The 14,882-nt window shown below is 40.4% G+C and overlaps 1 protein-coding gene across 1 annotated transcript in view; it reads left to right on the forward strand.

The window, feature by feature from the left end:
- MINDY4 (MINDY lysine 48 deubiquitinase 4) overlaps positions 1–14,882 on the forward strand; it is a 90,603-nt gene that overhangs the window by 13,887 nt on the left and 61,834 nt on the right. The gene's annotated exons all lie outside the window — the stretch shown is intronic.

Consider the following 14,882-nt stretch of genomic DNA (forward strand, 5'->3'; position numbering starts at 1 on the left):
ATGCACAGTCAACCTGTGGAACTCGTTGCCATGGGATGTTGTGAAGACCAAAAGTATAGCTGGGTTCAAAAAAGAATTAGGTAAGTTCATGGAGGACAGGTCCATCAATGGCTGTTAGCTTCTGTTTGCCAGGTGCTGGACTGGACAACAGGGGATGGGTCACTTGATAATTGCCCTGTTCTGTTCATTCCCTGTGAAACATCTGGCACTGGCCGCCATTGGAAGACAGGATACTGGGCTAGATGGACCATTGGTCTGACTCAGTATGGCTGCTCTTGTGTTTTTATGAACTGAGTCCTGTTGCATCTGAGAAGTATGAGAATATGGTCTCCGTGTCCTCATGTAAAATGAGGGAATATAGAAGGTGATCTTCAAGTCTCTAAGAGGGAGAGAGAGAGCTTCCTTAACCCCAAAAACATATTGATGGCTTTCCCTCTCCTTCCACCCTTATATGTCACTACCTTCACATGGATTATAAACTCTTCAGTGCAGGATCTGAGGTATTTTATACATAGGAGCTTTGTACAGCTCGTAGCACATTGGGACCTTGATGCTGATCCATGCTTCAGGGCGCTAATGTGAAGTAAATACACATTGTCTGAATGGGGCTGTGATCTTGATTAGGCCTTGGAATAATGCAGGGCTATAGTGCATCAGGTTTAAGCAGGCTGATTTCTGAACATATTAGGATGCTTTATATCTGAGCAGCAGAAGAGGAAAAGGCTGGAGATAGTGTTGTTTTTTCCCTTTCAAGTGATGCTAGGACAGGTTGTCTTTAAGAGTTATCTTGCCTGAAGTTAGAATGAACTTGGCTAAAAGTTTCTAATTTTGGTCTCCATCTTCATTGGCCCATTGATTATAGCAGTCTATAATTAGGTGCATAAATAAGTGGCCTGAATTGCAAAGGTATTTCAGTCAATAGAAATTGAGGGTGGTCAGCACCTCTTAAAATGAGGAGACTTGGGTAGGTGCCTTATTGGGGGTATAGAAGAGTAGCATTAGGCACCTGGTTTGAAAATCTTAGACTGAATGTAATACTGGTTATTAAAAGAGTAGGTTTAAAACCAAAACACTGAGGATGACCTGATCACTATTCCAAACTGCAAACTTAAATTCTCTCTTTTGGTTTATTTGGTTTCTGTATTTAAATTCTGCAACCTAATGAGTATGGGGCACTGTTAACATCCATGATAGTATGTTAGGTCCCTCCACCTTCCTTTTCAGTGGACTGGAGGAAGCAGCGAGCAAGGGACTGACTTAAGCTGCATGGAGACCAGCGTGGCACTTTTCTCTTCCTGGGAGCCAAAACACATTTGCAGAGGCTGTTGGATTTCCTCCCCTTTCCTCTTCCTTCACCTGCATGACACCTTTATTTGTTCATGTTAGCAGGCTTCATCTGAGTGATACGGATTGCTGAACAACCTGTCAGAACACCGTCTTCAAGGTCCCAGCATCCCAAGAGGTTTACAGTAGATGGCCAAAAAAAGCCATTATGTCATGAGTAAGAAAAAATAAGTATTCTGCACTACCAGAAAGAATTGTTTTAGGGAATACAGGGTGAAAAGAGTGAGTATGTTCCCAATACTGATGAAATAACAGGAGTATAGCAGATTATTTATCACCGCTTTGCATTGTAGCACAGGGCTGGCTCAAACCGAGCAGGAGGTTTTGTTCAAACAAATCGTTTGTAATACCTCCATGCAGCTGCTGCTGGGCCTCGCAGCACCTACCATGCTAAATCAGCACCTGTGGGACAGAGACGAAAAGCAGTAGCTGTGCTGAAAGGAATTGACATCCCATGCACAATCCTGCACAATGTATGTATGTCACTGAGCTAAAACAGCTTTGATTCCTCTGATGGAATGAGCAGATTTCAGAAAGAACAGTGGAGGGAGCTGTTTCATAAACAGTCTGTCTAATCATTGCATTGGTATTAGTATCCTAAGACCTTGCTGACATAGGGCTCTCAGGCTGCTGCCCGGTGCTGAGAACTCTGGCCAAACCCAGCAAAGTGTGGAAGTACTGTGAGCACATGAGTATTCTCTTTGAAGTCAGGGGTCTGCTCCTGTGCTTAAAGTTAATCATATGCTTAAATGCTTTGCCAGATTTGGGCAGATTGTTTAGCACTTCAGTTGTAAACTTTTTTAGGTAGGGATTGTCTTTTTTGTTCCCTGTTTGTACAGTGCCTAGCATGACTGGGTCCTGGTCCATGAGTAGGGCTCATAGGTGCTGGAATAGTACAAATAATAAATAATAATAACTTTGCAGGATCTGTCTCAGAAAGTATAACAGTCACTATTTATTGGGATCCAAAGTTCACTCTCTGTAACTCTCATGTAGTTCCATTGACTTCAGTGTTAACAAGGACAGATTTTGACCCTTCTCGATTAATATTTGAGATTTAGTTTAGGACTGATTGCAGCTGGTTCACCCGCAGGGTTTTGTAACCTTTTTCTTTTTTTCCCTTAGCAAAGTAAAGACATTCCAGTCTTATTTTTCATTCCTGTTTTCTTTTCCTTTTTCTGGCTAGCCATTTTCAAAGGTTCCTATTGTTATTCACCACCCCAGGCACCTTTTGTCTATATATGCACTTGGCAAAAAAAGAAGGCAAAACCACAGTGCTACATCAAAGGACTATCTGAATATCAATGAATAATGGCTGCTGACAGAGCAGACAAAAATAACTGTTTATAAAAATCTACTGGAGAAATATGGATTCCTCAATATTTGGGCTCCCACACTTAAGTAAGAGAGAAAGATGAACACCATGCTGTGTTTGCTGTTTTGTGAGTCATTATATCATTAATTAGTCTTAGACAAGGCAAGAATTGGGGGACACAGGAGGCTATCTGTTAACTAACTTCAGTTTAATAATGATAATAATAATACTGATCTCTTATGCTTTTCATCAGGAGATTTCAAAGCAATGACAAAGGAGATCAATATCATTTTCCCTTTTCAGTTGGAGAATCTGAGCACAAAGAGGTGATGTGACTTTCCCAAGGTCACCAAGCAGGCCCATGGCAAAGCTGGGAATCAGAGGCGGATTAGGGGTTTGTGGGGCCCTGGGCCAGAGCAAATGGGGGCCCCTCCCCACCCCTTTCACCTGCAGTCCCCCCCACCTGGCGCTTCTGCTGGGGAAACGAGGTCAAGGCGGAAGTGTTTGCCCCATCCCGCCTCCCCTCCTGGCACTCCTGCTGAGGAGCTTGGTCAGGGCGCAGGGGCTTCTCCCGCCCGGTGCTCCTGATGGGGAGCAAGGTCGGGGCACGGGGGCTTGCCCTATCCCACGTGCCCAGCACTACTGCTGGTCAGGGCTTGGGGGCTTCCCCTGCTCCCTGGTAGGAGTGCCAAGCGGGCAGAGTGGGTTGGGGTCAGGGGCACCCAATTGGCTGGGGCCCCTGAGCACATGACCAATTGGCCCAGAGGCTAAATCCGCCGCTGCTGGGAATAGAACCCAGGTATCTTAAATCCCAGTCTAGTGCTCTATTGACTAGTTTAAACTAATAATATATATATATATATATATATAGTACAGTATTAAAAATATAAATGCAAAACTAGTCCTTTACATTCAACAGTAAGTACTGAGGCCAACATTGCATTAGCTTTGTTGGGAGTTTGTTCTGAATAAGAACTTCAGGATTAGAATCTTATTTTTATAGGCACATTTTAGCCAGGTAGACAAACTGAGAAGACATTTGGATTTCTCTTACAACCAAAATTAAATGCTCAGCCATTTTAGATTTACATATAAGAGGAATGATGAACTGACTATGAATGGAATACTTCCAAAAATGATCAGCTGTAGTAATAAAAATATTCTCCAAATATTCTTAGAAAAGCAAACTTAGTTGCTATTGTTTCTTATTAAGTAGTTTTTCATAAAATAGTTGACTGCATTTAGGAAAATCAATTAGAAACAAAGAGTATGGATGTAGCTTGTGGCATTTATCAGTTTATTTAAAGGACACCATTAGGGATCTCTGGATTAATATCTGATTTATTTACCTTAACAGATATTGTCCATTTTATAGGTCTCACAAAGATTCCAAACATCCACCATTAAAAAGTCAACATTTAACTACATTTACTACACTACCACTGGTAATTGTGGTAAAATGTTGACTTCTTAATGGAGACCTCTCTATTTTTCAATACACTTTTGACTTACCATGCATCCCCTTGTAGATATACTGTGTCTACTGCCATGTAATAACTTTTAAAACATCCCTTTAGTCACAGAAGTTAGAGATGGAAAAAATATCTATCTTACATAGTGCCTATCACTGTGGTGTCTTAGTGCTTCTATACAAAACTAAAGAGTGCAAATGAGAGGAACAAAGGTGTTGTTTTCTCTGTGTTCCTCAAGAGTTAGATCTTGGGAACGGGCTGTAAGTATGACACCTTGGCATGACTTCATATCAACATTGCTCAATTTAACAAGTCAAAAATGATTTTTCAAACTTTCAACACCAGTCAATATAAAATCTCAAAATCAAGCTGTTTTTTCCTTACCCTTTCTATGTTCATCACCAGTAATGCGCATCAGTCTTCAGCTATCCCTTTCTATCCTCATTATCCTTTCATTTGAATTTATGGTACTTGAAAATAATGTTAGTGATGTGCAATGCAGCTCCGTCTTCTTTAGCTGTTTTGGCTCTAGCAGGAATAAAAATATTTTTTAAAAAATAAGTGTACAGCACAAAGAGAGGCACAAGGATCAAACATGTTAAGTGTGACAGTGACTTTTCAGACCATAATCACACTATAAGTTCAACAAGTTCACGTCTGAAAGAGCATATTCAGATATGAGGCTATAAGCTAACAAAGACCTCACCAAACCTTCTAAGCTCCTACCTGAGCAGAGTCTTGAATGGGAATGCAGTGCAAAAAGATAACAAAAAAATGTCCTGCCCCTCTGATGTATTGTCATTGATGCTGAACCCCTAAGGGTAAGAATTCTATTATCAGTGAACTGAGCATGCAGAATAAGGAATGAGGATCAATCATGGAACAGAATATATGATCACTGTGAATGGGAAAAATTAAATAGGTAAGAGGAATGTCTAACATGGATCAAATTAATTCTATTGCTTGTCTATACCTCATATAGAATTGAGGGCATTCCATGGCAGCTTTTGCCCACCTACAGAGTCATCCTACTCCTGTCAATGCAGCTTTAGGATGATAGTAGACTTCTAGTCTGATGTGTCCCCAATCTCCTCATTGAAAGGATGAGGGATATGAGTTGGCAGGTGGATCCTTGTATTTGCTGATCCAGCATCCTTGCACCCACCCCTAAATTTCTTTCTATATTAATGCAAATGGAGTCCATGCATTGGGTAGGCTCTGAGGGTAGACTCTCTGTGTAACTGCAACAGTTCTGATGTTTTCAGGACCTCTGTTTACCCACAGCTGGGTAAGAAGATCTGGCCCATCAAACGGTATCATATTCTGGCAGTTTTGACATCTGTGTTCTGCCTGCCATGACATATGGAGCTGAAAAAAATCAATTCCCCAAGAAAACAGAGTAGAGACTAAAATCTCAACAGCATAGGAAGCATGACAAAACTTAAGACTGGAATTACATGGAGAACCAGGAGACCAAACAAAGAGATGATCATAATGGTCCCTTCTGACATTAGTATCTATGAATCTATGAGATCAGGCTATAATATCTCAGAAGATCCCATTGTCCAAAGGAAGGGATTTATAATACAGGATCAGGAATGAGGCACTTAATTGAGTTTTTACTCATTCTTTCATTGTGAACACTAGTCATCCCTACCTCTTCTGTACGTCTAATTACTCCGTCTATACTGTCCTCTTTACTGCCTGCAGTCTTGGCTAGGAATGGAATGTGAGCTGGGATTTCCTTTCAAGACTCTGCCAAGGTAGCTGGGTAATTTGAAGAGTAGGGACTGTTTTATGAGCATGTGGCTTGGCGTCAGCCTTCTTCTTCCAACCAAAACCTTAGCAGCTCCGTGATGTGCTCCATCTCCACTAGCTGTGGAGTAAGTGCCAAATGAGTCCACTGCCAGAATTTCTTTTCCTATATGGCAATGCATAGCCTTTCAACCAAAATTCCCCAGATGGAAACGTTTTAATTGTTCCAAAAATATCACGGCAAAGACTCATTATTCAGTCATGAATTCTTTCCAAGCTGTGCTACGCATCCAAACACAAACAGGCCGAGCGTAGTGAATTGCCATAGATACTAATGCCTTGATTGGAACATTAGTCATATTTCACAGAGTCACTGAAATTAGAGATGGAAAAGACCTTTTTAGGTCACTTTGTTCTACAGTATATTATTCAGTGCTATATATATATATTTGCTACAGCACATTTTCCAGGGTTTTGTCCAGTTCAGTCTTTAAATGGCTCAAGTGGCAAAACTCCCACCACTTCCCTTGGGAATCTATTCCAAAGTCTAATAGATCTTAGTTTTAGGATTTTCGCCCTTATATTCAGCCTAAATTTTCTTTTGCTTAATTCTGTCCCATTATTTGTAGTTATAGCTGCTTTTACCGTCCTGGTCATTCCTATCCCTACTTTTTGTTTACCCCTTTTAAGTACTTGTAGGCAGTTATCTTATTCCATTAGTCATCATTTGACTAAAGTTTATATATAATGATTTTAATATTTGCTCATAATTCTAATCCTCCAACCCCTGAATTTTTGTCTTTTGCTGCTCTTCTTTGATTTCCTTCCTATTTCTTTCTAGTACTCGGGGCTCCCATAATGGTACAGTATTCTAGGCATGACTCACCAGTGCCACATGGAGATTAAAAATCTTTCTGTTGATGTTATATTTCTTAGTATGTGGTGAAATATCACATTGGTGTCGCTTGCCACTACATTGCATTGCAAGCTCGTGTATTATTAATTTCAGTTTTGGACAGTGATGCAAACATAACCTTTCCTGAGTGTCTTCCTCTGAACCATTCTTTATGAGCCAGTGTTAGATGTAGGATACGGGGTTAGATGAATCTATTGTGGTACAATAGTTCTGCATTCCTATGCCTTGGTGAGTACAGGCACTTTCTCTATGCTTTGCAATACGGCATTTCTACATGTGACTCTTGGCTGTGAGTCTGAATCACTTTGTTTTGTCTTCTGAATCATCGCTCGCTTTCTCACTCTCACCTTAACTAAGATTAATGAAGGTGGACACTACTGACAGTTCTTTCTTAGAGATGATGAAAAATTCTTGGCTAAGAGAGGATTGTCCCTATGTATACATTTCAGTAAAAAGTATAGAAAAAAACCCAACAACCTGAAGACACTTTTTTTGGAATAGGAGTAAAGCTGGGTAGGAAAGGGCTTTGCTGTCCCACAAATATATTCAAGAGTTTGAAATATTTTCCCATCTTTAATCTGGACAAAATGTCAAAATCTCTAAATATTCATGAACTGGAAAAACTTTTTTTTTTCATTTCAGGTCAATCAAAACATTTCATTTCTATAATTCTGAAATATTTTGTTTCAATTTTGTTGGGTTTTTTTACCCTTTTTAGTCAAATTAGCTTACATTTTGAAACTATTTGGATTGGAAAACTGGAATTTTTCATTTTGAAAACGTTGCAATTAAATATCTTGACAAATTTGAAACATTTTTTCTCAATATTTTTTTGAGTTGGGAGATTTGTTGACTCTGACCCTGTTTCACTAACATTTTCAATAGCAACAAATTGGCTTTAAAAAAAAATTGACCAAAAGTTGTTGACCAGCTCTAGATAGAAGACCACTGGAAGCAAACAAATATACCTCTTGCCCTCTAAGAAACTCAGTAGAAAAATCAAGGTGACCAGTTTTAAAATACAAATGTTATTTCTTAGTATTTCTCCAGTTATCTGAAACCAGCAAAAATAAAATTTATCAACAAAAACAGTGACTTGGCCCTTTAAATAATCAGCGTTCTTGCTTTAAATGAGTTTTAAAACTGGAGTAAAACAGCTTAATTGCCTACAGGAGGACTCAAGCCTATGCTTGTCAATTCTCTATGCTTAATTAGTTTAGAACTGCCTGAGATCTCAGTGGTTTTTTTTCTCCTGGTAAACTGTTGCATGCTTCCCACCCACAAGCCGTCTGTGCTGGCATACATTAAAATATAAGCACAGAAGATGGATATTCATTTCTGAAGGACTGACGAACCGCTCGCACACACGCACACACACACACACACAGTTTGTCCCTTGTGCTAAATGAGAAATAACCTGGAGGAAGTCTGTTATGTTGGAGCTGGAACAGTTGTATCCTTGGTTCGAGTGGGCAATTAAGGGCTATGGGGCTATGAAAAGCATTCTAGTGAAGGTGTACTGTACATTCCGCTAGACTAACTCGTTATGAATCTTGACGGTGCTAACTTCCTTCCATTTATTTTCAGCTTTGCTGGAAATGGCCAAGCCTTTATGCTCTTGGGGAAAGAAGGAATCCTTCCATTTCTGGGGATTCCTCCCAGTTTAAAGCTGGCGTCAAAATAATTGTGTTGATCTAACATAATAAATACTGGTTTCAATGGAAGTGTACATCTGGATACAGTCAATATTGCACTTAAATTTTAACTGCATTCTCTCCTTGTCTAAAAGGAAAATAATAGCTAATACACAAAGCACTTTATTTCAGAACTTCGGTGAAATAAGAAATTCTTGTTCTAAAATGTGTTCATATGGTATACTCTGGGCCAGATCTTCTCTTCTCCCAGGTTTACAATGGTGTAACTCCATTATCTTCAGGAAGGTTACTCCTAATTTATACTGGTGTAGGTGAAATCAGAATCAAGCCATTTACCCAAAGTCTTCCTAATACTCTCCCTAATCTGAATGACAGTAGTATCAAAAAGAAAATACTTCTTGGTTTTTCAGATAAATGTCTTCTTATTTTTCACAGCTCATTTTTGTTAAGTAGGAGAGAGAATTGTCAAATCCAGAACAGAGCTATTCCACTTGGAGTAACAGATGTGGATGGCTTTCAGACAGTACTCAGCATATCACACTGAAATGACTTTTCAGCAGCCTGGGAAAAATGTAATAGCTGACTGCAAAGGAAAAGTGCTTATCAGCATCGTAACTTGGTTTTTAGTGTTCATAAACTTTTATCAGAATAGTAAAGTGGAGCATCTGAGCCAAAGAAGTTCCTCCAGATAGAATAAAATAAACATCTACAGTCATCCACTTTCAGCGTAGAGCCAAACCCTGTCATCCTTCACCAGGCAAAACTCCCATTGAATTCCATGAGAATTTTTTCTGGTGGTGGACTACAGGATTTGGCCCATGGGATAGAAAAAAATCAGTGCTGGTGTGATGTTATTAAGACATCATTAATTACTTCTGAGGCAGGGTACGGGTGAGCAGGTCAAGGAGAAAGGTGTTGGACTCCTAACATTACTGAACTCTTGTGGAGCTTTCTCATTTTAGTTTTGCATCTATGATATTATTGTTATGCTGACATCTAGTAACAATATTTATAAAACAAGTTAAATGTCACAAAGACCTGCAGCTGGATTCAACCGTTTATTATCTATTTAAAATAACTTTTCCACTCAACTTTTCTGCCCATCTGTTTTCCAATTTGTGCTTTAAGAAGAGTCTTTTGTGAAGGGGGGCATTAGAACTTGGGTTGCCGCATGAGGATGTTTCTTGAAATTATATGTAATTAGTTAACAGCAAGGAAGAGACAAAAATATTCCGGGATGGAGAAAGTCATGATTTTACAAAGATTTGTGATATTGACAAATCCTAGTATATTCAGAGCTTGATTCATCACTCTGTTAACTCCATTTAATGCTGGTAGCTCCATGGAAATCAGCAGAGATGCATCAGAGTACAACTGGTATAAAAGCCGGGTGAATCAGGCCCTCAGAGTTAAAATGGCTGCTCCTTTAACATATATTGTCTTTAAGGAAGACGGGGGAATCATACTGGCTTCAGTAAAGGATAAGGTTTCATCTTTAACTTTTGATTTCGTAGATTTCATTGATCAATGGTCCAGATTTAATGGTACATTTTTAAAATTTAATTTAATTTCCTTGTTAAAAACAATAAATGTCTTTCCAGGAGGTTATATAATGCATATCGTTTACCCAAGCGTTATGAATGGCTCCAATCCTTTCTGTCAGGCAACCCTGTGGATAAGTAGTTTTTCTAAGCATAATAAATATTTTTAAATGTGTTGTTTACCCAGTGGGCTGTAATGCTCTCTTGTTAAATATGTAACTTAATTTATCAGCTCGGACTGTTTTATCTAAAATAACTAACCCTGCTAATTAGCAAGCATTAATGCCATTATCCTACAAGCTGCTGAGTAATGACTGATGGGTCTCAAACTATGCTCTGAGAGGGTGTGGCCTGATTTGGATGACTGTGTAGTGGGGTCTAATCCAGATCCCACAGAAATCCAGTTGGCTTCATTGAGCATTGGATCAGGCCGTAGGGCCACACCAGCGTATGATAGGTTTGTTTGATGTTTCAAAAATGTGTTTAATTGTTCCCATAATAGGCAGGAGAGGATGAGCTTTACAATGGTAGCATTTATAGAAAAGGTCAGTTTAGTCTGGGTTCGGCGTTCAACATTAAAGCATTGCAATTAATGTAATTACTTGCACATGCTTCCTTTCTATCCTCTCTGAATTCCCAACCCAGCTTGTCTGTGTGGCCCCATGCTGTACCCTTTGCCATGAGAGTAGGCATGTGGCTTGATCCGCAGCTGACGTCAATGCTGCTGTGTGACTCCGCAGACAGGAAGCACTGTAAGAATAGGACAGTCAGCACCTCTCCACAGAGACTAAACATATCACCTCTACAGTACACTCAGCCTTGAGCCTGGGAATAAGTCTGCACTTGACTCTCTTAACTGGCAGCAAAGTGAACTGCTGTCAAACAAGATCAGGTCAATTTAGGAGTTATGGATTTAAATAGCCCATATTAATATTGCACTTGATTTTTTTCAAATTACAATGGGAAATAAACGACGGGAGAAAACCTTCAGCTATCTCAAATTGCATTGCACCTTTCATAATGGAAAGTCTGGACTGGTAAGAAAAGCTCAAAGAAAGATTAGTAATCTATTGTGGCCTTTTGGTGCCAGTGGATTCATGGCACCAGATATGTCAACACAACATTTGTGCATGTTGCCATCTGCCCTTTCAATATTTTCCCAAAACTTCATAGGAAGAGGCTGTGTGCAATTATTGGAAATGATTAATTGCTTCTTCATTATATTTTATTTTTGGAAAGCATATCAGACTGGAAGAGGACAATCGCATGGCCTAAAATGCAGTCAGTGAACAAGACAACTTTCTTAATCAGAGCACTGGAAACATGGTATCTCTAGAGCATACTGTATGTAAAGCAGAAAGGCGGTACACATTAATTTATGCACTTAGGGCTTTACACGTTTCCTTTTCAGTATGTCTGCTTGGGAACATCAGGTGTAACACATTAGGAAGGAGAATTAGTGCAAGAAATCACTGTCCCACAAGAACAATTCTATGTATGGCAGTAGCTCAAAGAGTGTGTTCTCCCAAAGCCTTACACCCCTCTTGATTACTTTAACAGGAGGTAAAGGCTATCTCTACAGTGTCTGTTCTCACCAATCAGCTATCATCTTTGTTTGGTTTTTATCATAACAAATGGAGATAAGAGAGCATATCCGCATGGCCCCACAGTATGCCAACATTTTTATGGCTGACTTAGAACAACGCTTCCTCAGCTCTCGTCCCCTAACGCCCCTACTCTACTTGCGCTATGTTGATGACATCTTCATCATCTGGACCCATGGAAAAGAAGCCCTTGAGGAATTCCACCATGATTTCAACAATTTCCATCCCACCATCAACCTCAGCCTGGTCCAGTCCACACAAGAGATATACTTCCTGGACACTACAGTGCTAATAAACGATGGTCACATAAACACCACCCTATACCGGAAACCTACTGACCGCTATTCCTACCTACATGCCTCCAGCTTTCACCCTGACCACACCACACGATCCATCATCTACAGCCAAGCTCTGCGATACAACCGCATTTGCTCCAACCCCTCAGACAGAGACAAACACCTACAAGATCTCTATCAAGCATTCTTACAACTACAATACCCACCTGCTGAAGGGAAGAAACAGATTGACAGAGCCAGAAGAGTACCCAGAAGTCACCTACTACAGGACAGCCCCAACAAAGAAAATAACAGAATGCCTCTAGCCATCACCTTCAGCTCCAACTAAAACCCCTCCAACGCATTATTAAGGATCTACAACCTATCCTGAAGGACGACCCATCACTCTCACAGATCTTGGGAGACAGGCCAGTCCTTGCCGACAGACAGCCCCCCAACCTGAAGCAAATACTCACCAGCAACCACACAGCACACAACAGAACCACTAACCCAGGAACCTATCCTTGCAACAAAGCCCGTTGCCAACTGTGCCCACATATCTATTCAGGGGACACCATCATAGGGCCTAATCACATCAGCCACACTATCAGAGGCTTGTTCACCTGCACATCTACCAATGTGATATATGCCATCATGTGCCAGCAATGCCCCTCTGCCATGTACATTGGTCAAACTGGACAGTCTCTACGTAAAAGAATAAATGGACACAAATCAGATGTCAAGAATTATAACATTCAAAAACCAGTCGGAGAACACTTCAATCTCTCTGGTCACTTGATTAGACCTAAAAGTGACAATTCTTCAACAAAAAGTCTTCAGAAACAGACTCCAACGAGAGACTGCTGAATTGGAATTAATTTGCAAACTGGATACGATTAACTTAGGCTTGAATAGAAACTGGGAGTGGGTGGGTCATTACACAAAGTAAAACTATTTCCCCATGTTTATTTTACCCCCCCACGGTTCCTCAGACATTCTTGTTAACTGCTGGAAATGGCCCACCTTGATTATCACTACAAAAGGTTTTCTCCCCCCCGTCCCCCCTGCTCTCCTGCTGGTAATAGCTCATCTTAAGTGATCACTCTCCTTACAGTGTGTATGATAACACTCATTTTTTCATGTTCTGTGTGTATATAAATCTCCCCACTGTATTTTCCACTGAATGCATCCGAAGAAGTGAGCTGTAGCTCACGAAAGCTTATGCTCAAATAAATTGGTTAGTCTCTAAGGTGCCACAAGTCCTCCTTTTCTTTTTGCGAATACAGACTAACACTGCTGCTACTTTGAATTCGGTATTCAGTGTAAGGTCTCTTCATGTTCCTATTTCAGGTTGGACATTACTTTTCAGGAAGAGACTTCATTTGGCTAGAAACTGTTAGGTTAGATTGTCTGGGAGTGTTGAAAGTCCTAAGGTTTCTCACAGGAAATGTCAGGCCAGACACTTTCCACGTCCTTAAAAACAAATGAAGGTCAAAAACTGAAGGAGTGGCTACTTTCTCCTAGACAAGCAAAGGAGAGAGTTCTTAAACTGCCCACACTGAGAAGACTCATGTGACTGTTAAATGCTGGGAACCCATTATTTAGGGTTGTCATTGCCACATGTACAATGGACAGTATCTTGAATGTGCCTTTATTTAATGTAAAGCAGTTTACCTCCCTTAGCTCTTCTGTTGGTCGCTACCGCCATTGTTTGAGTGTCTTAGGATGTGTCTGCACGGCAACTGGAAGCAAGCTTCCCAGCCTAGGTAGACAGGCTTGTGCTAGCAGGGCTCAATCGGCTTGCTAAAAGCAGCAGTGTGAGCATTGCAGCTCAGGCTACTATATGTGGTGTTGGGATGAGAGGGAGTTCCAGTGTGGAAGTTTTAATTTGGAATTCTTTATTAGGAGTAGAATCTATAACTGAACTGCACCTTCAGCATGTTAGCTCCTTGTCCATATCCAGTGATAACTGTAGTTATTTATTGTACTATTTGTGGTGTTTAGATGTTGCTTGTAATTATTAGAATTGGAAGCATTGGCTGTTGGGAGTCTGAAAGGACAGGAAACAGGAAGAAGGGGGAGGAGTTGAGAGGCTGGGAGAGAGAACAGAGGGCGCAGCAGCAGCTTGGTAAAGAGGTTTCCACTTTGAAAATAAAGTCCTGTTGAAGCTTATTAGTACCTTGCCTGGTTGATACAACATTTTGGCGACGAGGATGAGTCTTCTGCCTTTGAACCTACCTGCACCCTTTCTGCAAAGCCCAGGTGAGCCTCCAATTGCTTTTACTACCTGGATCCATATGTTTGAGACTTATCTGATTGCAATCAGTGCTACAGAGATTTCTGAAGTAAGAAAGTGTTCTCTGCTAATCCACTGCCTTGGAGCAGAAGGGCAGCTTATATTTCACACTTTTCCCCTTGCAGATGATAATAAAGAATTTTTTTGTGCCAAAAGTGAATGAAATAGCTAATCGCTACAGATTTCGCCAGCGTGAGCAGAAACCAGGGGAAACTATAATGCAGTATATTGCTTCCCTGAGGAGTCTGATTGTAATTTGTGATTTTGGGAATATGGCAGATGAGATGATTAGAGACCAGCTCATTGAGAAAACAACCATGCTTCATGGAAGAGAATGCTTACTTCTAGAACCACAACTTACAATAGAAAAAGCAATAACCATTGCTTCTCAGATTGAGTCAGCTACAGCTGAAGCCAAAATAATGAGCATGGTTACAAGAGGCACAGTCCAGGCTGTGACTCCTTTGCAGAAAAGTTCACTACCACTGCAGACACACAATTGCAAGAGGAAAACTAATGAAAAACTACTGAATCAGCAAATTCAAAATACGGTAAAAGCATGCTTTTGCTGTTGATCCCCACAACACCTTGCAAGCTACACAGGATTTCCGGCAAAAGTAGCTCAGTGCAATCATTGCAAAAAGATTGGACATTTTGCCAAAGTATGTCACAGTAGCCAGTTCAATCAACAGGTCCATGCAGTTACAAT

The sequence above is a fragment of the Eretmochelys imbricata genome, chromosome 2 (assembly GCF_965152235.1).
Source record: "Eretmochelys imbricata isolate rEreImb1 chromosome 2, rEreImb1.hap1, whole genome shotgun sequence".
In the NCBI taxonomy this organism is placed as follows: domain Eukaryota; kingdom Metazoa; phylum Chordata; order Testudines; family Cheloniidae; genus Eretmochelys; species Eretmochelys imbricata.